Source organism: Oreochromis niloticus, unplaced genomic scaffold, assembly GCF_001858045.2.
Source record: "Oreochromis niloticus isolate F11D_XX unplaced genomic scaffold, O_niloticus_UMD_NMBU tig00000229_pilon, whole genome shotgun sequence".
NCBI classification, from domain to species: domain Eukaryota; kingdom Metazoa; phylum Chordata; class Actinopteri; order Cichliformes; family Cichlidae; genus Oreochromis; species Oreochromis niloticus.
The window spans coordinates 1-27,500 of NW_020327094.1; the positions used below are offsets into that span (position 1 = coordinate 1).

The following is a 27,500-nucleotide window of genomic DNA, read 5'->3' on the forward strand; positions in this document are numbered from 1 at the left end:
TGATATAGTGGAGATGTCATCTGAATTTCAGGAGCGGGACCACTCCTCCTTCACGCCCCTTCCGACCTCAGACTATAAATGCCCCCTTCTCCAATACCCGTTGTTCTCATTCCATGCCCACCCTTCCCCCCTTTCTTTCCCTCTCTTCTCCTCTTCTCTCCTCCTCCCTGCCTTCATTCACCTCTCATTAGCCATGGGTTCCTCCCGGCCGCGAGCCGTCGCCAGTCCCCTTCGAGGCCTTCCCCAAACCGCAGCACCAGTTCATACTCCCTCATCCCTCTCCGCTCATCGTCCAGAGGATGTGTCCCAGCTAGTGAAATGTATATTAGACATCAACACAGCTGACTTTATTTTTTCATAAATTGATAAAACCCTGAATACAGGCTTAAGATATTTTAGCTACATAGGGATCATTTTCCACTACATATTACGTTGTATGAAAACAGCATTGTTCATAAAAAGTGTATTTTTCTCCTCCCTGTTGATTTACCACCACATTAATGTTCTTACCTTCTATGTATTTCTGTGGACGGCTCATCATGCTGAGGCTTCAAGCTCCTGACTTCAGAGTTAGTCCAACTATGTCTGAATCACAAAAACAAAATAGCAAACTGGTGCTAATATGTAATCAGTTCCTTCTATATTTAAAAGAAAGATTAGCATCAAGATTCACCTCTGCGACCCTCACCTCAGGCTTTTCAAAGAGAAGTGAAGCACAACACCTTTCACAGCTCTCTGTTAAAAAAGCAACTTCCTGATGACTTTAAAGGTCAGGGAGGAGGTCTATCTAGCTTAGTTCAACTATTTTGAAACAAATAATAATAATTTTGTACATTTATTAATACAGTAAGTTTGATAATACAGACCCCCCCAAACAACCAAAACACATTTTCAACACTTGTTTAGGTACAAATATGAAAAAATTTCGTTATCTGTGATCCTATTATTATTATTTTTTTTGTAGTCATTTTTAGTTTCTATGCCTGATGTTACATTAGTGTATTATGTATGTATGGGGTTCCGGGTCGCTGCTCGTGCAGTCGACCGGCCAGTCAGCTGAGCAGTTTGTTCTTTTTCTAACTTTAATGCTCTTTTCGTTGTTGTATTTCGCCGTCTAATCGGTATATTTGTATTCTTTTCTTTTTCCTCATTTTTGTGATTTTTGGACTTGTTTTCGACACTCGACATGACCCCAAGGCTCACCTACACCAGGGACTCCCTCATCCACCTGCAGCCGCAGCTGCAGCCCGGCCTCCGGCTTTTCCGCTCCGCTTCCACAGACTACTTTCCGAGGAAATACTCCGGACACGGAAATCGAAAAAACTCACAATAACAAGGTAACCAGGAAGGATTAAGGAAGAGTGGGTGAGAGCCAGACTAAAGAGGGAAACACACAAACCACGACTGCTCCCATCCATTATCCTTGCTAATGTGCGGTCTCTCTGCTCCAAGCTGGACAAGCTGCAAGCCTGCGTCAACCACCTGCATGAGTACAGAACTGCCTCCGTTCTGGCATTCACGGAATCGTGGTTAAACAACAGCGACGACAGCACGCTGCACATTGATGGCTTTTCACCACCTCTTCGTCTGGACAGAGACCGCGAACGCACCGGGAAGCAACATGGCGGCGGCGTAAGTCTGTATGTAAACAACAGCTGGTGCTCTACAGTCACTGTGAGGGAGAAGCTGTGCACTACAGACATCGAGCTTCTGGCTGTTTCCCTGCGCCCCTACTACCTCCCCAGAGAATTCCCACAGCTTTCATCATCTTGGTTTACATCCACCCCAGAGCTGATGCAGCTAAAGCCACAGAGTACATCACCAACACTCTGTACAAACTGGAACAATTATCACCGGACTCTCCCAAGTTCATCCTGGGTGATTTCAACCACTGTTCCCCTGACAAGTCGCTTAAAGGATACCAACAGTATGTTTCATGCAGCACACGTCAGGGGAAGACTCTGGATAAATGCTATGGCTCTGTACCAGATGCATTTAAAGCCCTCCCCTCCCCCTCTCGGCTCAGCAGGACCACCACACCATCCTGCTGGCCCCTGCTTACACCCCAGTCAAGAGGATTAGAAAGGTCTCCAAAAACATCAAGCAGTGGACAGAGGAAAGTATCCTCACCCTACAAGGATGTTTCGAAGCCACTGACTGGGACAGCCTTCTTCTCCCTCTGATGACATTGACGAACAAGTCAACACGGTGACATCATACATCTCCTTCTGTGTTGACAAGATTATCCCCTCAAAAACAGTCTAACAGTCTCCATCTACCTCAACAACAAACCTTGGATCACCAAGGAACTCAAAGAAAATCCTTAATAAAAAAAAAAGAGGATGTTCTTCACCGGCTCTGCACTGGACAAAAAGGAGGTCAACAGGGAGGTGAAGAGGGCCATAAAAACTGCTAAACTGGAGTATAAAAACACAGTTGAAAAAAATTCACCAAAGGGGACCTCCACTCAGCCTGGCAGGGCCTCAAAACCATGGCCTCTGTGAATACTGCAGTCACCACCCCCAGAACCATCCAGGTGGAGGGCAGCAACCCCTCCTCCCTCCCTGACGACCTCAACGCTTTCTACACCAGGTTTAGGACGGACAACATGGCCCAGCTTGAGGAGTCCAGATCCTCACTCAAACCTGGCAGCTCTGCACTCACCTTCAGATCTGAGGACGTGGTGAGAGCCCTCAAGAGGACCAGGGAGAGGAGCTCACCCGGCCCTGACAACATCAGCAGTCGAGTTCTGAGGCACTGTGCAGGGCAACTAGGAAGTGTGTTCCGGACTCTATTTCAACACTCAATTGACAGTCACACCGTCCCCCAGCTGTGGAAACACTCCACAGTCATCCCCATCCCCAAAGAAACAACCCAAAGTCTTTGAATGATCTTCGTCCTGTTGCCCTCACCTCCCTGGTGATGAAGGCCATGGAGAAGATCATAAAACAGCACATTGTAAGAGCAACTGACCTCCTGATGGACCCACTCCAGTTTGCTTACCATGCACGCAGAGGTGTTGATGATGCCAAAATCTTCATCTTGGACTCCATCCACAAACATCTGGAGCTCCCTGACTCCTCCGCCAGACTTCTGTTTGCTGATTTCTCATCAGCATTCAACACTCTGCAGCCTCATATCCTGGCCACTAAACTTTCCACCCAATTTCACCTGGATGATCAGCTAATCCTGTGGATATTGGACTTTTTGACCAACAGGACTCAGAAAGTTTGGGTCAACAAGTCTCTTTCCGGTCTCCGTTCCACCTCCACTGGCTCCCCCCAGGGCTGTGTGCTCTCCCCCCTGCTCTTCATCCTCTACACCGATGACTGCAGATCCACACAGCCCAACTCTCACCTGGTTAAATATGCTGACGACGCAGTTCTCCTGTCACTGCTGTCAGGCCCCTCACAACACCACGGGCCCACTCTTCAGGAGTTTGTAGAGTGGTGTGACAGCTCCAAACTTGAATTGAATGTGAGCAAAACCAAAGAGATGATGGTGACCTTCAGTCACCACCACCATCCACGGGAAGCCAGTGGAGGTAGTTGAGGAGTACAAATACCTGGGAACCATCTTCGACAACCTCCTGAAATTCTCTGCCAACACAGAGGAGATTCTCAGGAGGTGCCACCAACGGCTATACCTCCTTAGGAAACTCAACTCCTTTGGAGTCAGCACACCCATCATGATGACTTTCTACTCTGCCTTCCTGGAAAGCATCATGACCTTCTCCATCACCTGCTGGTTCCACTCCCTCAGCCTTCAGAACAGGAACAGACTGCAGCACACTGCATCAGTGTGCTCTAAAAATCATTGGCCTGCCTGTCAGAACTCTGGCACAGGTTTTCAGCCAACAGGCCCTTAGACAGGCAGCCGAAATCATCAGTGACTCCTCTCACATTCTTCACCCCCTCTGGGCGACGCCTCTGCTACATTTCCTGCAGGACTGAGAGGAGGAGAGCCACCTTTGTCCCCAAAGCCACTCTGCTTTTTAACTCCAGCCGATAAGAACATTTCCCACACCCATAAACATAAACTACACTCTTCCTACACTACTGACACTTTATTCACTTTTAGTCACTTGCAGTTATTTATTCACCTTCAGTCACTTTAATTTTAAAACTGTGTAATTTTAAAACTATATATACTGTATATTCTGTGTATTTATTATTTCACTCCTATTGCCTGTTCTTATTGTCCTTATCTTCAACGTATGCTGCTCGGTTGTTTGTTAATTGCCCCTTGGGGATAAATAAAGTCTTCTGATTCTGATTCTGATTATAACATGCTAAAGATTTTCTCTTGCATGAGTCAAGTTTTATTTTGCTGCACAGATTTGTAATTTTAGTTTTTTAGAATAAACTGCCAAATATTTTTTAAAACATGTTTCACTCTTGCTTGTTTAACACTATACAAACATTTCAGTAAGGACGGATCATTCAAAAGAATAAACATGATTTATTGATGAACAAAATATAGATAAATGTTTGGCGGTTTGCCCGTCTCAGCAGAACGGAACCCCAGCTGTGAAAGGGATTACAGCAGGACCCCCCGGAGCCTAGACGCTGATGGTGATGATGAAGGTAGCTTGAGAGATGAGAGGTGGAGATGGGGAGGAGGTGGGTCGCACAAAAGCATCTGCAAAGGAGAAAGACAGATGCGCAGTGAGATATAAAGTACGTGGCATGAATGCTGATTGGCCTGGAAAAGGCTCGGAGAAGGTGATTGGACTAGACCAGTGATGACACAAACAGCTTGACAGTGTGGGAAAGTGGAAGTGATAAAGCTTATATTTAGCTGGCATAATCGAACTAAAATTTATTTTATTGCATTCGTGTTGACTTGGTAAAGTAAAACTGTGAATATGTTTGCTTTAAAGGCCAGTTTACAAGCTGCGGAATAAATTTTTGTATCTTTTCACATTGGAGTCACATTGGATTTTGATTTCTTTAACTGATTTGATTCTGATTCAGTTTTGACTCAGACAGTCAGAAATATTATAATTTTGATCATTTATCAGTACATACCCATATTTTTACATAAAAACAAAGCTGACACTTGTGAGACTTCATCAGAGGTGTGAGCATCACAGCAGATGCCTTTGTGTCAAAGTAACTGAGGAGAAAACAGAAAAACATGAAGGAGATTTTCCTGGCCTGGCTTTTTATAGCAGATAAAATATTACTCAAAAATATTCTGCAGTTGTTAAAAAATGGAAGAAAATCATGAAACAACATATGAACATTACCTGATGCTGCTGAGAGCAAATTTACAGAGGTTTTGTTGGAGACCCAGCTAAGTGTTTTGCAATTTGGCATAGTTTGTAAAGGTTTTCTTCATACTGAACAGCAGAAATTAGGCTTTCTTGTCAGAGGTCATTTTTGGAAAAAAACAAAAACAAAACAGCAGCCTACAGCGCTGTAAACAAAGACTGGTGTGCAATAAGCAAGTGAATAATGCAGAAAACAGAGATTTGAGATGGGAAACTGTTCTTGAAGTACACTGAGAGAGGGGGGGGGGGGGGGGGGCTGTACAGGAAGTGTCATTTTATTGTGGTGAAAACAATAAAATCACAAAACAGCCAAAGTAAGAAGTGTAGTTTTCATCCTCTTTTGCTGCTGGTTCAGTGAATTCTGGTTGGAGAGTGACGAAACCTGCAGCTTCAGAATCTGTGAGATGTCGGTTTCCAACACCCAACAGCATGTATATGTACGTGTCGTCGGGTGAACGGAGGGATGTGTTTGTGTCTGTGTTCACATCTTTGTGGAGAATCTGTTTACTTGCTCTCATTTGCTGTTTTAGCTGTTTGGTGGTTGTTGAAATGGTTTTGTGAGCTTTAACCTGAGATTCTAGGGTTTCTGGCAAAATACATTTATATTTAAAAACCGATTCAGGATTTAATGAATCGATATCACGTTATTTAAGCTAAAATTGATTTTAATCGGAAAATTGATTTTTTAAACCCACCCTTAGGCACACCCCCTAGGGTTGATGAGAATGACTTCCAGACAGATGGACAAACCGATGGTGACTAACCAACTGGACAAAGAACACGGCCATAGTGATAGATGTAGCTATACCAAGTGATAGCAACATCAGGTAAAAGGAGCACAAGAGCTCAAGAAGTACCAAGGGCTGAGAGAAGAGCTTGAACTGTGTTTCTCTGTCCAGAAGAGCACAGTCCTAGGAGTCTCTCCCAGGCCTCTGGTAGAGGACCTGAGCTTGAAGGATAAAAGACCGCCTGCAGGGTGAGAGGGGATTTTACAAAAGTAAAATTAAAAAAATTAAAGCTGTAAACAGCGATGAGAGTGCCCCTGCACTACCAGACGCGCTTAGGTCGTTCTGTGCTGTGGTCCACTTGACTTGCAGCTTGGGTGTGCTGTGGGTCAGCAGAGTGAACACCTCTTATCCCCACTACGTGGCGATGGAGAACACCCACTAACTCTGTGCCCTGATTTATATCATGCGTCAAACCACCAACTGAGCCGATTTTACACAGGTATCTGTACTGCTGCTTAAGTAAAGAATGCCTGGTCTTTTGCCACCTCTGCATTTGCCAATGTTATGGGAATGTTCCCGACTAGCGGAGAGTGCAAAGGAACATTAGCAACATAGCTTGCTAACCCATTAATCTCTAGTAGTACAGCCTTATGCTCCAGCTTAACACAACAAAAAGGAAGGGGGCACCATCTTGTGGCAGTATTATGCAATTGTGCTTTAATTTACAAAGAGGCAGACAATTTCTTCTTCTATGACATTATGTCAAAAACAGGTCAAGCTCACATCACAGGTCTAGTCCAATCATCTTTCTGCCTGCCTTCTTCAGGCCAATCAGCCTCCACTTGGCATTCTTTAAATCTCACTGCTCATCTGTCACTCTCCCTTGGAGACACCTCCCTGCAACCCACCTCCTCCTCTCCCATGTTACTCAGGCTCCATCCAAACCTCCATCTTCATCTCCATCACTAGTGTCTAGACTGTGGGAAGTACTTCCCTAATTCTTATCACCACTGGGATTCGATTTTGCTGTCATGGCCCATCTGAATCTAATCACCAAATAGCTTAATTAATTTCTGTATATCAATAAATCACGCCCAGTTACTTCTAATGATCTCTGCTTATTGAAATGTTAGTTAATATTGTCCTAATTTAAAATGCTGCAAATGGTTCAAAATGTATGTTTTACATGGACATGTTAAAAAAAGACTTTATTTTTTAAAAACTTTGTGCCAAATACTTGGCCCTGTGTGAAAAATTCGGCCTTTGTCTGGTCAGTTTATTTTGTCCAGTCTTTTATTGTCGACTTGTGAACTCTGACTTTAACTGAGACCAGACAGGCCGGGATTTCTTTAGATCTTGTTCTGGCTTCTTTTGTGAGCTCCTGCATGAGTCGTCGATGTCTTCTTGGAGTAATTTTGGTAAGTTGGCCCCTAATTGAAAGATTCCCCACTGTTTTCTTCATTTGTGTATAATGACTCTCACTGTGGTCACTGGAGTCCCAAAGCCTAAGAAATGGCTTTGTAACCCTTTCCAGACTGAGAGATGTCAATGACTTTAAGTGATTTCTTGATTCAACAGGTCTGGCAGCAATCAGTAACCACATTATTTTCAAATATTGAAAACACAATGACAAGAAGTCAACAGACTGGAGGTCTTTATTTCCATCAAGCACAATTGTTTTTTCTGGATCAGTGGCATTCAAACTTTTCCAGGAAATAGTTTTTGCAAAAGCTTAAAAAAATAGAAAAAACCAAAATAAGTGGTTGGAAACTGTTTCAGAGAAAGCACGAGAACAGCGGCTCATAATAATGTAAATGAAGACAAAACATATAAGACACAAAATATTATTCAAGTACATATCTGGCATGTAACTGGTGACCTGTTGAGGGCGTACTCCTCCGCTCACCTTCTGACACTTGGGACTACACCCCTCCCCCTCATTTGTATTCTATTTTTATCCTATTGTATATTTTACTCTATTTATTCTACTGTATATATTATTCTATTTTTATTCTATTCTGTACAGTTGTGTACTGTATTTATTCTTTTTTAATTTTTTTATTCTAATTGTCCTTCATAACTTTTGCACTGTCCACTTCCTGCTGTGACAAAACAAATTTCCCACGTGTGGGACTAATAAAGGTTATCTTATCTTATCTTATCTTATTCTCCCCCCACCAAAGTTTAATTGATTAAGCAGGTAAAGCAATTAGAAGGATATGTTTTTCATGTTATATTATTCAACTCTTCTCTTTAAGTTTTTCCTTGAAGTTTCTTTTAAGTGTTTGTAACATCAGAGTTGGAAAGTGTCATTTCACTATCTCTACCCTGTACTTAGATTGTTTTGTACGCTGAACTTGATGTAAACTGAATACAAACTGTCCAGTTAAGTTATTTCTTTGAGGTATAGTGCACCATTTATCAAACCAACACTTCAGGCCAGGAGCGCTACCTTTTACCTCCGTCCTGTCACAGACTTCTCCATCAGGATTTTCCTCATACCAGTTGCTGGTATGAGGAACCAGTTGTCTGGTTCTTTGTTGTTCCAGTAAATCACCCTAAGAGATAAAAACAAACAAACAATAAATGTATTTTTAATTGCGGGAATAAAAAACTATTTTAACAACAGTGAAACTTATTTATCAGTGATGAGCTGTTCACCCACAACCATGCACCCTCTTTTGTAGTTAAGTGTTCTTTTCTAAACACTAATATAGACTTAAGTGTCACCTCAGCTGGTACAATCCAACTTTTATTATGCACAAGTAGTGGTTAGCATTACTGCCTCACAGCAAGAAGGCCCCAAGTTCAATTCCACCATTTGTACTTTACAGTACTAATGTACAGTACTTTACAATTTCACAGATAGTGTCAGAAGTTCATGTTGCAGATAGAGAGCATTGTGCATTAATGCATTCATCCGAACAAATGAAAAACTCATAGTGGTAGAATATCACTTTTATCCAGATCAGTAGATGTTTAAAGTGTGGAGACTGATTAATGCTGTTTGTATAATATGCTGCAGGGGTGCAGGGAAAGGTAGGACTGACTCCCCGGGAGGGGCAATTGCAAGCCTTGAATGAAAAGGTGTTTTTGTTTTTTAGTTTTTTTGCATTTTTAAAACTTTCTTGTAATACGTGTCATAATTGAGACAAATGATGCAAAATGGTTATATCCACCCTGCACTTGGACTCACAGTCACCTACACAGAAAAACTGCATTAGCAACGTTCTGTCAAAAGAAATGTGCACAGACACAATGAACAGGTTAGGAATGATTCAGCTATAAGCAGAGTCAGTGTTAGATATGACACAATCAAAATAACTCAGCACAGCTTAACACTATCAAATCCTTTAATTTCAAAAAGAGCCAGAGAGAGTGAAGCAGCAGCATCAGCAGGTCTGCCTCCAAATGATGTGACTCAAACTGAGATCATGTAGCAGCAACCAAAAGTTATTCCAAGCGATCACTCATTCACCTGTAAGCTTATCAACACTAACACCAAATGACATTAAACTTTATTGTATGTTGGCCCAGTGGTTCTTAACGGGTGTGCCATGAGGTAAGCAAGACATTTTGAGGAAGTAGGTGTTCTTCAGGGAGATGAAACAGCATTTTAAAATACCACAATGACAGTGGGAGTTAAATAAAAAAAGAAAAATGTAGGGAGTCACATATATTGTGAATAACAACCACCACCGCCCCTATTTTTGTGGTGACCTTTGACCCTCTGTTTACTTGTTCATGTTGAGGTTCAAAAACTTCATCTGTTGAATATTTAGAGAAGACAGAGGGTGGATTAATTAAATAACACAAAATGTGTAGCTGTGTACAGGTAAAAGGACACTGAAATATTCATTAGTAATGATCCAGTATTTATGAGTTATAGCATTTACAGGTTGGAGGACCACAGCTGCAAAGAAACACTGACATGCTAAATAAGGGATAACCACATGTCGAATACATCACAAGCCTCAATCGTTCCTCTTTTTATAATTTTCTAAGTCACTTTAAACTTACAATTAAATGTCTGTCTTGGCATTTTCTCCTATCAATAAAACTTAACAAAGTCTGAATGCTTATATTTTGCAAATGTGCAGAGTAAATATCATCATCTATAGACTTGCAGCATGATGACAGATTTTAAGATATGTGCAGATGATCCTGTTTTTATTCCAGAATAAACATATTATGTTCAAATAGCTTTTATACAGAACTAAAGAAAAGTCGTCTTTACCTTCCCCCACATTGCCACTGTCTGAATGGCTCATCGTTTCAGACTTAAAGATCCTGAGTTCAGAATTAGTCCAGCTGTCTCTGAATAATAGAAGTATTTTAATAAAGATTTATGTTTTACTGAAGCTTTTGACAATAGCAGAAAAACACAAGTATTTGGCGATATTTCTCCTGAAGCTATGTTTGCTCTTCTCTTTAGGCTGTTCAAAAGAAACACTGTACCTCATTTTCATGTTTCACAACTTTCTCATGAATCATGATAACGGGGAGGAGACTTCATCCACAGTCTACTTCCTCATATTTGAATAACACATTTCACAAAATCCATTTTTATACATTTCATGGAAACTACTGTTCGTTTGTAAATTAATAAAAATACCACAAGGACCACAGCCCTGCAGGCACTGCAATCTTCTCCAGAGTTTGATTGCAGGACTCACAACCTTCATCTCTTTCCCCCTTCCTAACACAAAAAACTGACATCACCAGGAATTAGGCATCGAGAGCCGCTAAATTCAAAATATGACCTCACAGTGGAAAAGGACCAAAAAGGAAAAGAAGAAAGACGAAAACCATGTAATCATTTTCCAGAGAGGATTCTCTTTTAACTTGTGGATTTTACATTTTAATTAACTATACATGCATGCATGGTTGATAACCCACTATCTTCTTCAGGCCATCTTCTTCCTTTACTGGTCTTGTGGTCTCAGCGAAAGCTCAAGAGAGACACTCTGAAGTCTTGTCTCTCCTCTTTCACTACCAGCTGTCAATCTCACTCACACTGCATCCTGTAGTCATGTAGTCACAACTGCTCTCCAAAGTTTTCTTTTTAACATTACATTGTTGTCTGCTTATGATAACAATGAACTTGAGTGACATCCCATTTTCATCTGAAAGGTGTTTTATTGAGTTCATCTCAAGACTCTGTGCAGACAGTCAAGTTCTTCCACACCAAACTCACTTATAAATGTCTATATGGACCTTGCTTTATGCACTGGTGCACAGTCATGATGGAGCAGGAAGGGGCCAGCCACAAACTCTTCCCACAAAGAGCTGAAGCGTTAAGAGTTCCTTTCACTAGAACTAAGGGCCTGGGCCCAGCTCCTGAAAAACAACCCCATTAACAGTGTTGGGAAGGTTACTTTTAAAATGTATTCCACTACAGAATACTGAATACATGCCCCAAAATGTATTCTGTAACGTATTCCGTTACGTTACTCAATGAGAGTAACGTATTCTGAATACTTTGGAATACTTAATATATTATCATGCTGTTTACAACTACATGAATGTCCTATTGCTGTGATTTATTACTGTTACTGAAGGTCCGCGGCTCCGAAACGTAGTAAAGGGACCTCTGGCTAATACGTCGGGTTCGTGTCGGGCTGGTAGCCGAAAACTAGCTTTACTTTGTTGTCTGGGTCAACTTTGCTTGCGGGAGACAGAGAGAGGCGTTGAAAGGCTTCTCCAATGGAACTTATTTTTTCCGGAGGAAAACACGAACACGGTGTACAGATGAGTCTTAATAGCTTACTTACAGCTGGGCTCGTCAGGCACTCTTCTTGGCTGCTGTGGTTATTATTATATTTACATGCTTCCAGCTCCCGTTTTTGCTCCGTGACAGCTCGGACTTTTCCTTTCTCTCCCTCCCTCGCTCACAGACACATAACGGGTATGGTAGTCCATTCTCCCTGCAGCACGGACTACACTGCCCATCAGGCTACATGCTTTAGAGCTATGCCTGTAGCATTCTGCCTTTTAGCTTAGCACAACAACAACAACAAAAAAGCGCTCTCTCACCCAGGAAACACGCAGAGAGAGAGCGCGTCACCCTGTAACCATGGCAACCGTAACGCTGCCGCCTGGAACAACAGAACGTAGCTGTCAAACAAACCCAAACAATCCTGACCCGCGACAATATGAAACAGGGAAGTACCGCCGTGTATTCCATTTATTTCAACAAAGTAACTGTATTCTGAATACCACCTTTTTAAACGGTAACTGTAACGGAATACAGTTACTCATATTTTGTATTCTGAATACGTAACGGCGGTACATGTATTCCGTTACTCCCCAACACTGCCCATTAATGTACAAACTGTAGCTGCTGTCTCTGTCCTCTAGATGGAGCTTTAATAACTGAATCAAGACCATCTGCTGGATTAAAATAGGAGGCTCGAGGCGGAGATGAGGTGCAGACCAAACAGGCCTTTATTCACCAACATTAACAGAAAGCAAAACATAAGAAAAAATAAAACAATACAGCACAGTGATGTAGCAGGGAAGTTATCCAAAGCGTAAGTCAACATCTTACTCAAAAATAAAATAACATGTAAGTTGCTTTGAGATCAAAGTTCCTCCAGTGATGATAAAATATAATTTGAGTACACCATAAGGGGTAATCTGATTATTTGTGTAATCTGATTTCACCTTTAAAAGTAATCTGATTACTTAAACTTGTCGAGGAGATTCATGCCAACACACGTTTCCCACATTAACCTGCTCTGCGGTTTATCCTCTGTGCTGGACAGGCTGGTTATTCTACAACTGGTTGTTGCAGATGTGCATTGCTGCCATCTACTCTTCATTTTTATTTAGCTCAGTTTGCATTAGTAATGATGCTTACACATACATTCAGTAAGGAAGCTCTGTATTCACTCATCTGCCTGCGTTCCTGGGTGCTTTTGTGCTGTTAGTCTATTCTTTAGTCTATTCAGTGTGGAACCAGCTTCCAGTTTGGATTCGGGAGACAGACACTATCTCTACTTTCAAGATTAGGCTTAAAACTTTCCTTTTTGCTAAAGCATATAGTTAGGGCTGGACCAGGTGACCCTGAATCCTCCCTTAGTTATGCTGCAATAGACGTAGGCTGCCGGGGATTCCCATGATGCATTGAGTTTTTCCTTTCCAGCCACTCACTATGTGTTAATAGACCTCTCTGCATCGAGTCATATCTGTTATTAATTTCTGTCTCTCTTCCACAGCATGTCTTTCATCCTGTTTTCCTTCTTCACCCCAACCGGTCGCAGCAGATGGCCGCCCCTCCCTGAGCCTGGTTCTGCCGGAGGTTTCTTCCTGTTAAAAGGGAGTTTTTCCTTCCCACTGTCGCCAAAGTGCTTGCTCATAGGGGGTCATATGATATGATTGTTGGGGTTTTCTCTGTATTTATTATTGTGCGATCTATTGTACAATATAAAGCGCCTTGAGGTGACTTTTGTTGTGATTTGGCGCTATATAAATAAAATTGAATTGAATTGAATTGAATTTACATCAGTTTTACTTTCCCATGTTGTAACTTCTGTCATCTTCACTCTGATCCACTCATTTTATTACCCACCGTAAGCCTGCCTTCATCTCATCTCCAAGTTATCCTGGCCAAAATGAGTTCCTCATCCAAGTATTAACCTGCTTCATCTCTGCCACCACCAGCATCTAGACTCCAAAGGGCCCTTGCCTACTTCCTGCCACTGTTAGACTCTACTCTGCTATGCAGCTCCATCTGAATAGTTCATTGCTCAAACTTCAATAAATCATGTTAAATTCCTTAAAATGAGCTTTATTGAAATGTCTGCTGTTCTCATTTTGTCATTTTTTAGTGTTATTATAAATGTAGATTGGGTAACGGTAACTGTGTAGGAAACTGCACTGTTGCATGATACATGCAACCAAAATAAAGTCGTTTGTAAAGATGAGTCCGGAGTGTGCAATGGCAAGTTTGGTGTGAAATGGTCAGGTCCATCTATAAGGGCAAGGAGTGTTTCATGTATGTAAATAAGTCATCCCCTTTATTTCATTACAGTGTTCAGATTGTTAAAATATTATTTTCTTTAATTGTCACAAAATAATGTGTGCCCCAGTCTCCAGTGAAATGTAGTACTGGATGAATGGTTATTCCTCCGTTCTACCACAAGAGGGAGTATGCCCTGAAATGAGCAGTCTACAAGGGCTAAACACAGTGGGCCACTCATTGTAATGTAGTGGGCCTAGCAAGAGTTAAGAGACTGGTTACAAAACGTGTAATACAGTATTATGTATGGTAATCCTCATTATGTTTGTAATCATCTTTTAATCTTGATTTCATTTATTCTACTGTAAGATGTATTTGTTGAGTTTGAAATATTTCAGTCCACTGTGACGATGGACTGTGTCTGTATATTTGCAGATTGTACACCAAAGGCTGACACATTAAGCCACAAAGGTTTTATTTAAGTGTGCAACACTTCTCCTCCCCTTGTATGGTAGACAGCTGTGTGGTGCAGACTTATAAGTGGCTGTCAGTGGTGGAGAACTCATGCATTTCTCTGGATAAGGCAGATATTTGACCATAATACACAGTGCCCAGCTTTGTGAAAAACCAACACAGCATATCAGCACAAAGACCTCATACCAACTGTCATTCCAGTAGTGGATGGTTAGTGATTTGAAGTTGTTTTCCAGCCATAAGACCTGGGCACCTTAAACCATGAACTTCTCTGTATACTAAAGTATTCAAGAGTCAAATGTAACGCAGAGAGAACAATGATCCCAGGCACAGCAGCAAATCTGCAAAACAAGGAAAAGGAAAATAATCAACATGTTGCAATGGCCCAGTCAAACTCCACACTTCAGCTTGTGGTACTGTGGTGAGAGATTAGTGAGCAGAGTGAGATTGATCGTCAGACTACTGCTTCTACTACTGCTAATATACTAATACGACTAATAATAATGAGAAGTTATTGCTTCTAAAGGTGATAATCTTTGCTGCTAATCTTCTAATCTGTTAATCTGGAACAGTATAGTTTGACATATTCAAGTCATCAGCACTTTTTTTACTTCCAGATGTTTGTTTTTTTGTTATTTTCTGAATGAGTGTGAATTAGGGTGACCATATTTTGATTTCCAAAAAAGAGGACACTTAGCTCAGTCATGAAGAACTTGCTTAAAGAAACATATTTAACATATTTAAACGATGCCTTCTCTGTGCGGTTAATGAATTATGAAATAAAATATGTCATATAGGCTTTTACAAGTCAACAAGTGCAAAAAAAACAAACAAACTTAAAAACCTCTGGAATTAAATAATGGTACAGAAATAATTCCTCATCTGCATAAGAAAAATTACCAGTACTGGGTCGGCATGAGGGCTGGACTGGGACAAAAAATCGGCCTTTGAATGAAAACAAACGCTGCTGTGACAGTGATGTACACTGTCTTATTGGTATATGTATGATTTCTATACATTTTACATCAGATGAAAACTTTGGTTGTAAGATTCAGGAAATTATTTATTAAAAACGAGACATTTTAAATGAGAATAAGAAAGAAAAGTATTTCTTTGAGCCCCCCTTTCCCTGTTAATGCCCTACCTGCCCCCCTGGCAAAGCTTTCCTAGACTCGCCCCTGCACAGTTACCAGCTGTCAGCTACTTAGAAAAGAATCCTGGTGTTATTTGTCTCTCAGAAACAGTTCATAACTTCCCTTCAACTCATTCACCTAAAAGGTAAACCTGTTTCTCCATCACCTGTTCATCTGTATCTGAATGAGATTTTCCAGAGTCTAAAGCCAATGAGAAGATTTTTGTTACCAGAACCTCTTGTTTCAGTACACCTGTAGTCTTGATTTTTTCACATACACTGTAAAAAAGAAAATGTTGAGAAAACGTAAAATTTCAAGGCAACATGATGCAAGAGATTTTTGAGTTTTCTCAACTTTTGCCAACTGTTGTTGACTCAACTAAGATTTACAAGTTCTGCCAACTTGGATCTTCTTGTTCACCTAATTAGGATAATCCTGGAAGTCTAACGAAGAAATTCTGGTTTCAATGCCATGTATTTTTGCCTTCACCAAACACAGATATTCTTGTTGAGTAATCATACAATTCTTACTCCAGTGAGTTGAAAATTTACCTATATAAACAAAGGAAAATGTATGTTTTTATTATACTTGAAAAAACACTTAATAGATAGATATAGAATAAAACAAAGCACAATTCAATGTTATCTAAAAGCTTATTTATTTTGTTCAACAGTCTTTTCAGTACATTTCAGAATGTCATGGGTAGTAGGGTGAATTTCTGTTAAAAAAAACAAAAAGAAAGAAAGAAAAGAAATAACAAACAAAAACGTGTTGCCAGTTTCTTTTGGGTGCTTTGAGCACCCCAGCAGAGACGTTAAAATTCTAGAGTCCAGAACCAAAAAAGAAAAGTGTCCAGCAACTTAATAATTCATGCACACACACCCTGACCGTCTTGTAAAAGCTGAACATAACTATTGCACATTAAATAGGGTAGTGCTACAAACGATTGCCTATGCACCCAGACATTGACATTTTACACAGGCTTACTATGATGAACTATGGAAGTTAAAAGGTATTAGAAATGTTACCATCAATGAAGAGGAAACTAACACTATAACAAATCTTTTAAAATACTACAAGACAAATTTTCACCATATATTCTCAACAATACAGATTCATCTGACTAAAATTTACATTTCGAATAATGATTTATCCACTTCACCTTCATATTGTCCGACCAGGCCAAAATAAGATGGCCTGAATTGCTTCAAAGGTAAAACTCATCTGCTTTGGATAATCAATGTTGAGGGCATACAGAAGGCCAAAGAGGTGTGCCAGGGCAGTAGAGAGATCTGGAATGTTATGTAGCACAATATCCCCTTCCAACACAACTGCATGTTCTCGCACAGACGTATCAGCATCGTCATCTTGTAGGATGGTGAGGATGGCAACTGATGCACCGTTCAACACTGGTTCCAAAATGTCAGTGTCCTGAAGAAAAGTAAAATATGAATTATTGAAAGCTAAGAAAAACTAAAGACAAAACAAATTTCTAAAGATTTTAACTTTAACCTCTATACCATGCTGGTCGTTTGACCCATGGAGGTTTTAAGAAGAAAAAGCTTATTTTCTTTTAATTAATGCCACCTTGTGAGTTTTGCACAAAAATATTTTCTGCTATGGAACAACCACTAACAATGCCCAGCTGCTGCTCAGCAGAAAAAAAGGAGTGAGAGTTATGACAACTGCAATCCCCACTATAAAATTATCTGGACTGCACTGAGAAAGTGTACATTTCCATTTTGGATAAACTCATCCTTTAAAAACATCTCATAGCAATTAGTTTTACTTGCATTACTTTTTTGTACTTACTAAGCACTTCAGGAAAACCTCTGTTGCATCTTCTCTTGAGGAAAATGGGCAGGCCTCTCAGTGCCCGTTGGACACAGTGTTGGATGTCTAAAGAGTATTCAGTGGAAAACAAGAATTTCAATTAGTGAAGTAACATGGTGTACTATACACAATGCAAAATCAGAACTGTCATAGTAATGAAAGTAAAGCACAGGTCAGACCCAGCAACACGCAAAACGTACCCCCCCCCCCCCCCAAAAAAAAAACAACAACAACACCATGTTAACAATTTTACTTTCGTTTTACAAATTAAATAAAATACTGCCAAATAAGAACAAAGCAATGACTCATGACATTCATTTTTACTGACATATCCACTGATGTGTTTTGTTTGAAGCCAACATCTTTTTCAGTTTCTGTTAAGAGAAAAGTATACTCTCTTCTAAAAATGTCAGATAAAGGAGCACTTCACTCACCTGTTCATCAAGTTTATCCAGGAAGTCTTCCATCTCCTCACCAAGAACTCCCTTCTTAGACCAGTACAGTTTCAGCAGGCCAGGCACAACTTTGTCAAGGGATGCATTGAAGGTCCCCAGGAGGTCTTTGCTTGTGATCCGATGAAATTTTCAGATATCTAAACAATACATTCACCAAAATATTGTCATTTATTCAGCACAGAAAATTCCTGGGTAGCTGTCTTGGACAGTCTGCACCATGTTATATGCCTGACTGTGTCATCAACAGCAAAACCTACCTACTTCAAAAATCTCTCATGAATACGTCTTTTGCACAGGAATAGAAACACCCCCCACAAAACCCAGTATCAATATGAAAATACATATTATGTTCTAAGTTGCACCAAAATCTGTGACCAATCAGATTCTGTGACCTGCCTTAGTATTCTTTCCCTAACAATCTCAGACTATAGAAGTCCTATTTCTAGCACAAAAAGAAAAAAAATACATGCTAAGTCAAAATTATGAGATTGCCTTTCTGTTTCACAATTTCGATTTAGCATGGGGACTCTTGTACTGGCAGAAATGTTCAGGGTAAGGATTTCAATATAACACTGGCAAGGGCCTTGACTGGAGTGGTAGCACAAGATAATAAAGTTGGCCAATGCATTACCCCAGCAAATACCGTACTGCTTCAATATAAGTATAAATCATGCCCAATTTGAATAATAATTAAATTATAAATAAATTAGGACAGTCTTACCTCCTCAGAGGAAAACAGCGCAGGTCATCTCTCCTGGACCTCAGATACCATAGGCTGACACTCCACGACCTCTCTCCGCCTGAGAGAAAATGTTTGCAATAATGAAACATTTCAATATAATGTAGAAAAAAAACCGAGAAAAAAAAGTTACGGATCGGACTCCCCGATCCTTACTGCGCATGTGCAAAGTCGGACCGTACAGATCGCGTCTACCCGTGGAATTGTACATAAAATCAATACTCCACCAACAAAAAGGCTCTCAAAACAATACAATACAATACTTTCCACAGCTTTGAAGGATGGGTCAGGTGTATCCTTCGTGGCCCACCCTATGCCAGAATTCATAGCGCGGCCCAGCCGATTCTAGTTTCAAACAATGGCGGCAGCCACTTAGTTTTAATATTACTCTTATTACTCTTTCTGGGTCACAAAGTAAACTTTTAAGGTATTTTCAGGCGAGAATGTAGCTGTGTAAATTTCATATATCTGCTCAGTTTATTAAGACAACACATTTTTGCAAAAATGCTTCTACGTTTTCGGAGACGTCTGTTACCACCAGCTTCGATAGCTAGCTAGGGATTCAAGGCTTGCTAGAGCAGCGAGAACAGCGAACTCCTGGCATATCATTTTCAACCCCCCGCGCGGTCCTTCGCTAGCTTAAACATGATATATAAGTCCCTTAGATGACTTAAACATGTTATTGTTTGGCTTTTTTTCAGTGCTTTACTCGTTCCACCCTCCTGGGTCCTCAGGAGGATGCAGCCTAGCGCTTGTAGAAAATCCTAATAACAGATGTCGTTAGCTTACCTGCTAGGGCAAATGGCCGGCAGCTCCCGCACCTGTCCAAAAAAATGGTCAAATAATACACTCCAACTTCAGACCAGGTAAAATCCGTAATGGTCGAAAAATTTTAATTTTCATCCAACTTTGGCCACGTTTGTTCAAAGTTTCTTAGCAGGTTTTCAGTTCAGAACACATCGACAAACCACTATCACACAGTCTGCTCAGACTCGTTTGGTCTAGTTCAAACTTATTCAGACCACGACGTGTGCCAGTCACCTACGGGGTTTCCCACCGGTTCCCAACTCGACTCAAAAAATCTACTCAAAAGTTGATAATCTTTGTTATGCTCGCTAGAAAATCTTAGTTAGGACAACAATGGAAGAAATTTGTTGGGCAGACAAGCTATTTTAGGTTGTAAATGGAAAGTTTTATTTCTAAGTCAGTTTAATTTGAAAACTTTACTCAAATCAACAATTACTAGTTATCGTTTTTACAGTGTATGAGCAGGCTTTGGTAGCATGCAGGTTAAGAATATGTGCATATAACCAGAGAACAAAGTAACTTTTTTAATCCTAAAATCATTGGCTATTGCCCTGAATGCGTATTGCTACCAGTTCTAAAGTTTTTATAATAAAACTGTATAGGTAAATGAAGCTTTTAAATATTTGATTTTTTAATTGAATATAATTTGTATATATGCTAATATTAAAATTTAATAAAGTTAATGTTAAAAATAAGACGCTAGCCAGGCATTCTTCTTCCACTGACGGCTGCGGGTGTGTTGCGTGAGATTCATGAATAAGAATGTTTGAGTCACTGTTTAATTATGATTTTTAACTTAGCTTACAAATAAAATAACATAATAAATGACAATAAAATAATATTAATATTAATTAATATTAATTTCAGATCTTGATTTGCTTAAATAACTTGCTCATCTGTGCGGTTTATCTATTTATAGGGTTTTTATTATTGTGCATTTGTGTCTTAAAAACATTTTATAGATTTATATTTTTTATCATTTTCAACATACTACAGAATTAATTTCAAGAGACTCAAAGCTAAAAAAGTACCACGTTGTTTATTATAATTTCTCAAACTGCACATCTACAGCTCAAAGCAATATCCATTCATTTTCTGCAGTTGTTTTTTTTCTTGTTATTTTATTACATGTTTTTAATTAAACAGTTTTTGGATGGAAGCTTGATAGTTTGAGGTGTTAGCTGTCAGGGTGAGCTGTGTGGTAAGACCCCAAACACAGGACTCAGAGACAGAATAATTAGGGCAGCTTCATTGGCTGTGGAAAAAAAAACCCAAACAAAAAAACAACAACAAAAAAAACAAAAAACAATTTTTATTTATTTATTTTATTTTAATTTTTTTAAGTGGCAGGTAATTTCAAATGGAATATTTCTATCAGCCCAACACACAAAATGTTTGTCACGCAGTGTGTTGCTAACTAAAGGTCGAGTTGCTGTATTTCACAATGAGAAAATAAAGAGCCAATTTCACTCAGATATCAAGAAAGATAAGAAAGACAGGACAGGAGAGGAAGAAGAGAGGTTTGATTTAAAGGTAAGGATTGCTCAGCGGGGTTTGATAAAGTGCAGATTTAAAGCTTGTAAGTCCTCATGTGTTGAAATTGGATATTGGGTCTCTACATGTGACATTATGTTTTTTCAGATTATGAAACATGCTGCAAATCAGACTGAGGTAGACTAACTGTTATTTAAAGGTCTCATGAAAATCCTCTGCAGGTTAGTGCAGGATACACAGGTTAGTTTGCTGTACTGTGACGGATTTAAAGTAACGAACAGTGTGCGAGTTGTACAGTGGCTATGGTTTCATTTTCAGAGTTAATCTCTACTACGCTTGATGTAACCTAACATGAATTTTTGCTGTTGATGCTGAGATTTATTGACTGAATTTCATCTTCCTACCAACTTTATACAGCCTAGAAAATAAGACAGCATAAACAGCGTACTGTCAGTGTAGAGGATTGAAATCAGCCAGGACAACTCATGACGCATCCGGTTACAATTTGTCGAATTCTGTTGTGTACATCCACAAAGCAGCAGCTGATCACAGCCTGTACACCAAGGAAACCTACTGGAGCTCTTACTAGAAATTGTTATTTGTGATTCTTTTACCCACACCGAGCCATTACAACTAATTCTAGGGTTCCCCCACTTGCTGAGACTGTACACATTTTCCTGTTTAGAGGCAAAAACACCATCTACAATGTAGGCAATAGAAAATAAATATAGTCTTTATTTTCCTTCTTTTCCTTTAGATTCAAGCTGAGTATAATTAGAATAAATGAAGGTTGGACTAAAGTTTGCATTCCTTTCTACTGATATTATGTTTTTATTTTTGGACAAAAATAGAAATGTCCTCCAAAGAGCTAATTTTTACTTTGAGTACATTTTAGAGCTTGTAATTTTCCTTGAGTAAAGAAATTGAATCATTACTTCAACTTTCACTGGAGTATTTAACAGCAGTATTTGTACTTTTACTTAAGTACATAATGTCTATACTTTTGCCAACTTTGCTTTTGTTACACAAAAACAACAAAAACTTTATTTCTGGTTGCTGTATGTAGTCTTGTAGATTGTCTTCACATTTTGAAAGTTTTTTCATTTGTCACAGTTCAAACAGTCAGCCATAGTTCTTGTGTATAGTATTTTTAGTCTTACTGTAAACATTCCCCTCCTCCTTTAAATTATGGTAAGTCAGATAGCTGTGGAAACCATAGCTGCATTAACCAAACAGGAAACAGCAACAAAGTTCACGGAAGAAACCACACGTTGAAGTGTTACACACCCCCCTTTGCTTGTTTGTTTCTTCTTTTTTTTAACTAAATATCAAATATATCAAATACACTGATGTTAAAGGACTGAATGTGTACTATAGTTTTGTCTTAATTTATGTGCAGATAGTATTGTTTTATCTTTGCATACCTGTTTTAACCTGTAAAAATCAGTTTTGTTTTTCTGATTTGACTCTTTATCAGCACATGAAATGTTCTTACCCTCTGTGTAGCTCTGTGAACAGCTTTTCACGCCTTGGCATCAACATCCTGACCTCAGTTATTCCTGTGAACAGAAATGTGAACAGAAACAAGGAGCTCCTCCGGAATGGCTTCACCTATGACACATGAAAAACATTGTGAATCTTCATGTTTTAATGACAAACCGTACCTCAGACGGCCCAATGAACCGAGGGGCTAGTTTCTTTGATTCAATTCGTAGAGGTACGTACTTGTATTAGAGCCAGACTTTCTGGCCAACTTGATAGGTGTCAGCTGGAACACGCTGACGATTTGCTAGATGTTTATTCTGTTCAGCTGACCTGAATAGAGTGCCCCGTGTGGTTCTACAAAAACTGTGACAGTGGTGCATGTTATGCAGCATGAAAGATACTGCTAGTATCCCTTCAGTGATGGACAGTGCAGGGGTAGGTTCCCCTAGGAAAGCCTCAAATGGAGAGACTCCAGTGGCTGCAGATGTCATTAAATTGCGGGTGTACTCCACCCATGCCAACTGGGAAACCCATGTGGACGTTTGATGAGGCCACACACCAAAGAACCGCCTACAGCTCCTGGTTGGCCCTCTCTGCTTGGCTGTTGGTCTGCAGATGGAACCCAGAAGACAAATTGACTTGGCTCACTATTTCCGTACAGAATTGCTTCCACACACACGAGATGTTAACTGGGACCCTGATCTGACATAATATCTTGAGGAATGCTGTGTAATCGAAAAACAAGGTCTCTTAACAGTGTAGCAGTCTCGAGAGTGGTGGGCAACTTGGGTAAGGCAACAAAGTGGTTGTTTTAGAAAAACAATGATGGTTAGAATAGTGGTGTTACCTGATGGAGGTAAGCCAGTAACGAAATCCAAAGCTGTGAGACCTTGGCCTCTTGGGCGTAGGAAGAGGTAGAAGAAGGCCAGCGGGACGGCATCTTTTACTAGAGATGGCCACCAAAATAGATGTTTTGAAAATAGACGTTTCCCGGGTGACAGATGAATCTGTCTGTGTGCGCCCAGTGGATGACTAAAAACACGAGGAAGCAGGGGTTGTTGGGTATTGTGGTGTGTTGCATGTGTGGCTGGCAGATTGTGAGCTGCAACTGCAGTAAATAAAATGGCTCAAAACAACACTCTCTGGACTCGCCATGTGTGTATCACACCACAGTGGTGCCGAAACCCAGGAGGCGGCACGGTGGGTCCTTACAGGAGCCAGGGAAGGGAGGAGCTGCCCCAGATGCTGGCTAAAATGGCGGCCACCCAGCGGGAGCAGGTGGCAGTGGCGCCGCCAGCGGAAAGAGCTGCGGGACAGGACTAGGCTGAGCGCCACCTGGGGCAAAATGCGGAGCGGGCAATTCAGCTCCAGGCTTGGTTGACACCGCTGCCGCCAACCACACCGGTGGAACCTGGTGGTGGGGAAGCGGTGGAGGAGCCGTGTGGGGTACCTCGGCAGCCCGAGGTGGTAGATGAGGCGCACGGGGGTCCGCGCCTGCCGAAAGAGGGGGAACAGCTGGGTGAAAGGCTGCTCCTGCTGGGAGCGGTGGAGGAGCCTCTCCAACCGGAGGCGGCGGACAAGGCGCGCAAGGGTCTGTGCCGGCCGGGGCTAGAGGGGCAGCTGTGCGAAGGGCTGCTCCAGTCAGGAGCGGTGGAGGAGCCGTTCCAGCTAGTGGTGGACGAGGTGTGAGAGGGTCCGTGCCCGCTGGAGGCGGAGGAGCCACTCCAGCCGGAAATGGAGGAGTTGCACGAGGATCCACTCCAGCCGGGAGCGGTGGAGGAGCTGCTCCAGCCAGGAGCGGTGGAGGAACCGTGTGGGGAGATGGAGGTCCCCGTGCCAGGGGAGCCTGCTCGATCTAGGTCCGAGATTGAGGCGCAAGATGCTCCGGAGCAACGGATGCCGGCCCATCCGCCCGTGAGCAGGGGCTCACAACCATGCCTGCAGGGTCGTGCTGGCTCGCCAGGTGACTGTGGGCGGCCTCCGGAAGGGACACGGCCCTGTTGCTGAGGTCGGAAGCCGGTTGGGGAGAGTAGGTTTGGCCAGATGGCTCCCTGGCCTCAATCTGGCGATGGGGGTGTGTGGTGAGGCGTGGTCAGCGGTGCCGTGCGGACGTACCTGCACAGCTTCAGCAATCACGTCCGCCGTGTTAAAAACACGGGGAAGCAGGGGTTGTTGGGTATTGTGGTGTGTTGCATGTGCGGCTGGCAGCTTGTGAGCTACAGTCGCCGTAAATAAAATGGCTCAAAACAACACTCTCTGGACCCGCTGTGTCTCTATCACACCACATTGGGCTTCTCCTTTTCTGAAGCCTCATGATGTGGTGGGAACTGGTGTGAAAGAGCGTCTGGCTTTGTGTTCCAAGATCCGGGTCTGTAGGTGATAGTTAAGTTGAATCTGGTGAAACAGGGCCCACCTGACTTGATGGGCATTTGGGCGCTTGGCAGCTTGTGGGCAAGTCAGGTTCGCATGATCCATCCAGATGAGCATGGGGTGCTAATTTCCCTCCAACCAATGCCTCCACTCTTCTAGAGCCAACTTGACATGATCGCCCACGTCATAGTTTTGCTCTGACGAAGAGAGATGTTGAGAGATAAAAGCACATGGATGCAATTTACCTTTGGTGCATTCTGAGAGGACAGCCTCCACGCCAGAATCAGAGGCGTCCACTTCCACCACAAATGGTTTGCTGAGGTCTTGCTGGACCAGGATGGTGGAGGAGAAAAGCTGCTTGAGTTGATCAAAAGTGTGTTGGGCGGAGGGTGACCACTGAAAAACAACTTTAGGTAAGGTGAGTTGAGTTAGGGGCCCAATGACCTTGCTGAAGTCCCTAATAAACCATTTATAAAAATGGGAAACCTGAGAAACCTTTGTAAATCTTTCCGAGTCTGGGGCTCAGGCCACTCCACCACGGCCCTAATCTTGGTTGGGTCTGCCCGGAGCTGCCCCTGCTCCACAATGAAGCCCAGGAAAGAAACTGTTTGCATGTGGAAATCACACTTCTCACCTTTGACAAATAGGCAGTTTTCCAGAAAGCGCTGTAAGACGAGACGGATGTGGTTCACATGGTCGGAGTGAGTCTTGGAAAAGATGAGAATGTCATCCAGATAGACAAAAACGAAATGGTTAAAGTCCCTCAGAACATCATTCACCAGAGCTTGGAAAACAGCAGGTGCATTGGTCAAACCAAATGGCACGACAAGATACTCGAAGTGACCTAGGTGAGTGTTGAAGGCAGTCTTCCATTCGTCACCTTTTAGGATTCTGACCAAGTGGTGGAGGTCCAGTTTAGTGAAACTGGTGGCTCTAACATCCCGATGTTGTTATTGTTTAGACCGTTGTAGGGCCATGGGAAGTTAACTAAAATACTGTTCTTGTATATTTTTAATATTTTTAATATTTATTAGGTAAATTTTCACATTATTTGAACCTTGTGTTCAGTGTTGAGCCATCAGTCTACAACTATCTGCCCTTTCTGCAGATTCTGTCAGTTCTACTCAAATGTCACAAAGGAGTCAAAATGTTATATCTCACAGGAACATTATCTGAAAAAGATTTTTCAAATATTGTTGAACATTTAATTAAAATCCCAAAAGGTTGATTCTGTTCATCTGGATGTAGTTTTCATTGCAAGAATTTGATTAAAATGTTTTCTTGGAAAATAAAATGCCAGTGTTATGGGTATGTTTGCTAGGAGAGTGCTAGGTGACATTCAGGGAATGTTCTGTGACTGTTTGCTGAATGTTCAATGCAACCCCCACCTGCAAAAAAAAAGTAGTGGCATAGCTTGTTTATCTATTAATCTCTGTTAGTAGTACACCCATATGTGCTCCAGCCTAACACAACAAAAAGGAGGACAGCACCACCTTGTGGCAATATTCTGCAACTGTAATTCATAGGAAGGCACTACGTCTTCTGTGATGTTATGTCAAAAACTGCATGTTCAACTGTTTAATACCACTTTTTAGGGCAAAATGAGATGGTGGGTCACTGTGGTGTTCAGTCTGGGCTCAGTCCAACACGAGAGAGAAGGAGAAAGCACATTTTTTTAATATCAGGGATCTCAAACTCCAGTTCTTGAGGGCCGGTGTCCTGCAACTTTTCCTTGTGTCCCTGTTGACACTCCTAGCAGGACACGCACCACTGGCAGACATCTGTTCAAATGCCCAGGCAATAAAATCAAAGCATTATTTGCTCCTGCCACAGTACTAGGTCTGTGACCCAGTATTTGTGTTTCATTCTTTGTGATTATATTATTTGATTATTGTTGATTCATGGTTTTGGTTCTCTTGTTTTCTGTGTGTGTTATATTCTTGGTACCTTGGATTTAGGTTTCTGTTACTTTGCCTTCCCCATGTCCCATGTCTGGTTACTCTTGTCTCCATGTTCCTTCTGCCTCCCCAGTCACTCGTGTCTTTTGTCACTCCTGTCACTGTGCCACTGTGTTGTCTTTGTTCAGTGTCAAGTCTGCGTCTCTGTCTTATACTTCCTGTTTTACTTTGATGGTCCCTTGTCTCATGTCAGTGTTGCTAGTTTTGCTTCCCCTTGGTGTTGTCATGTTTGATTACTCCCAGCTGTCCTCTCCTCCTGTGTCTCATTCCCTTGTTATCCCTCAGTGTATTTAAGCCCTGTGTTTTCCTTGCTCTTCGTCGTGTTGTACCCTCATTTTGCTGTGTGTTTTTCCTCCGTGTTTCTTAGTTTCTGGTTCTTGAGTCCAGTTTTGTTCCTAGTTTCATTTTCAGATTTTGGTTTGTTTTTGTGAAGTATATTTTGTAAAAGGTTTGTTCAGCATTAAAGCTGCTGTTTTTAGTTTTCATTCTGTGTCTGTGACTCCTGCAATTGGGTCCTATCCTACCTCCCACACAGCACACCATGACAGCTCCAGTCTTTATTTTTGTGAAATATTTGGACTGAACCCTCCAGACCACTCCCGAGCACTTAGGTCTTCAGGTCAGAGGCTACTGGTGGTCCCACGTACTAGGTTTAAAACACGTGGGGATCGGGCTTTTCAGGCACTGGCACCTAGGCTGTGGAACTCCCTGCCGTTGTCTTTACGCTGTCTAGACTCTACTGACTCCTTTAAAAAGCAGCTGAAGACATTTTTATACAAACGGGCT

The 27,500-nt window shown here is 41.4% G+C and overlaps 2 long non-coding RNA genes across 2 annotated transcripts; both read right to left on the reverse strand.

The window, feature by feature from the left end:
- Positions 1 to 14,165: 14,165 nt before the first annotated feature.
- LOC109200923 (uncharacterized) lies at positions 14,166 to 22,836 on the reverse strand. The gene is made up of 3 exons (XR_002060971.2): positions 22,627 to 22,836; positions 22,397 to 22,512; positions 14,166 to 14,781 (listed from the first exon to the last, which is right to left on the reverse strand). It is a non-coding gene; the product is annotated as an uncharacterized LOC109200923 (long non-coding RNA).
- Positions 16,589 to 19,861, reverse strand: LOC109200921 (uncharacterized). Its single transcript, XR_002060968.2, has 5 exons — positions 19,390 to 19,861; positions 18,583 to 18,661; positions 17,841 to 17,998; positions 17,386 to 17,472; positions 16,589 to 17,004 (listed from the first exon to the last, which is right to left on the reverse strand). It is a non-coding gene; the product is annotated as an uncharacterized LOC109200921 (long non-coding RNA).
- Positions 22,837 to 27,500: the final 4,664 nt, after the last annotated feature.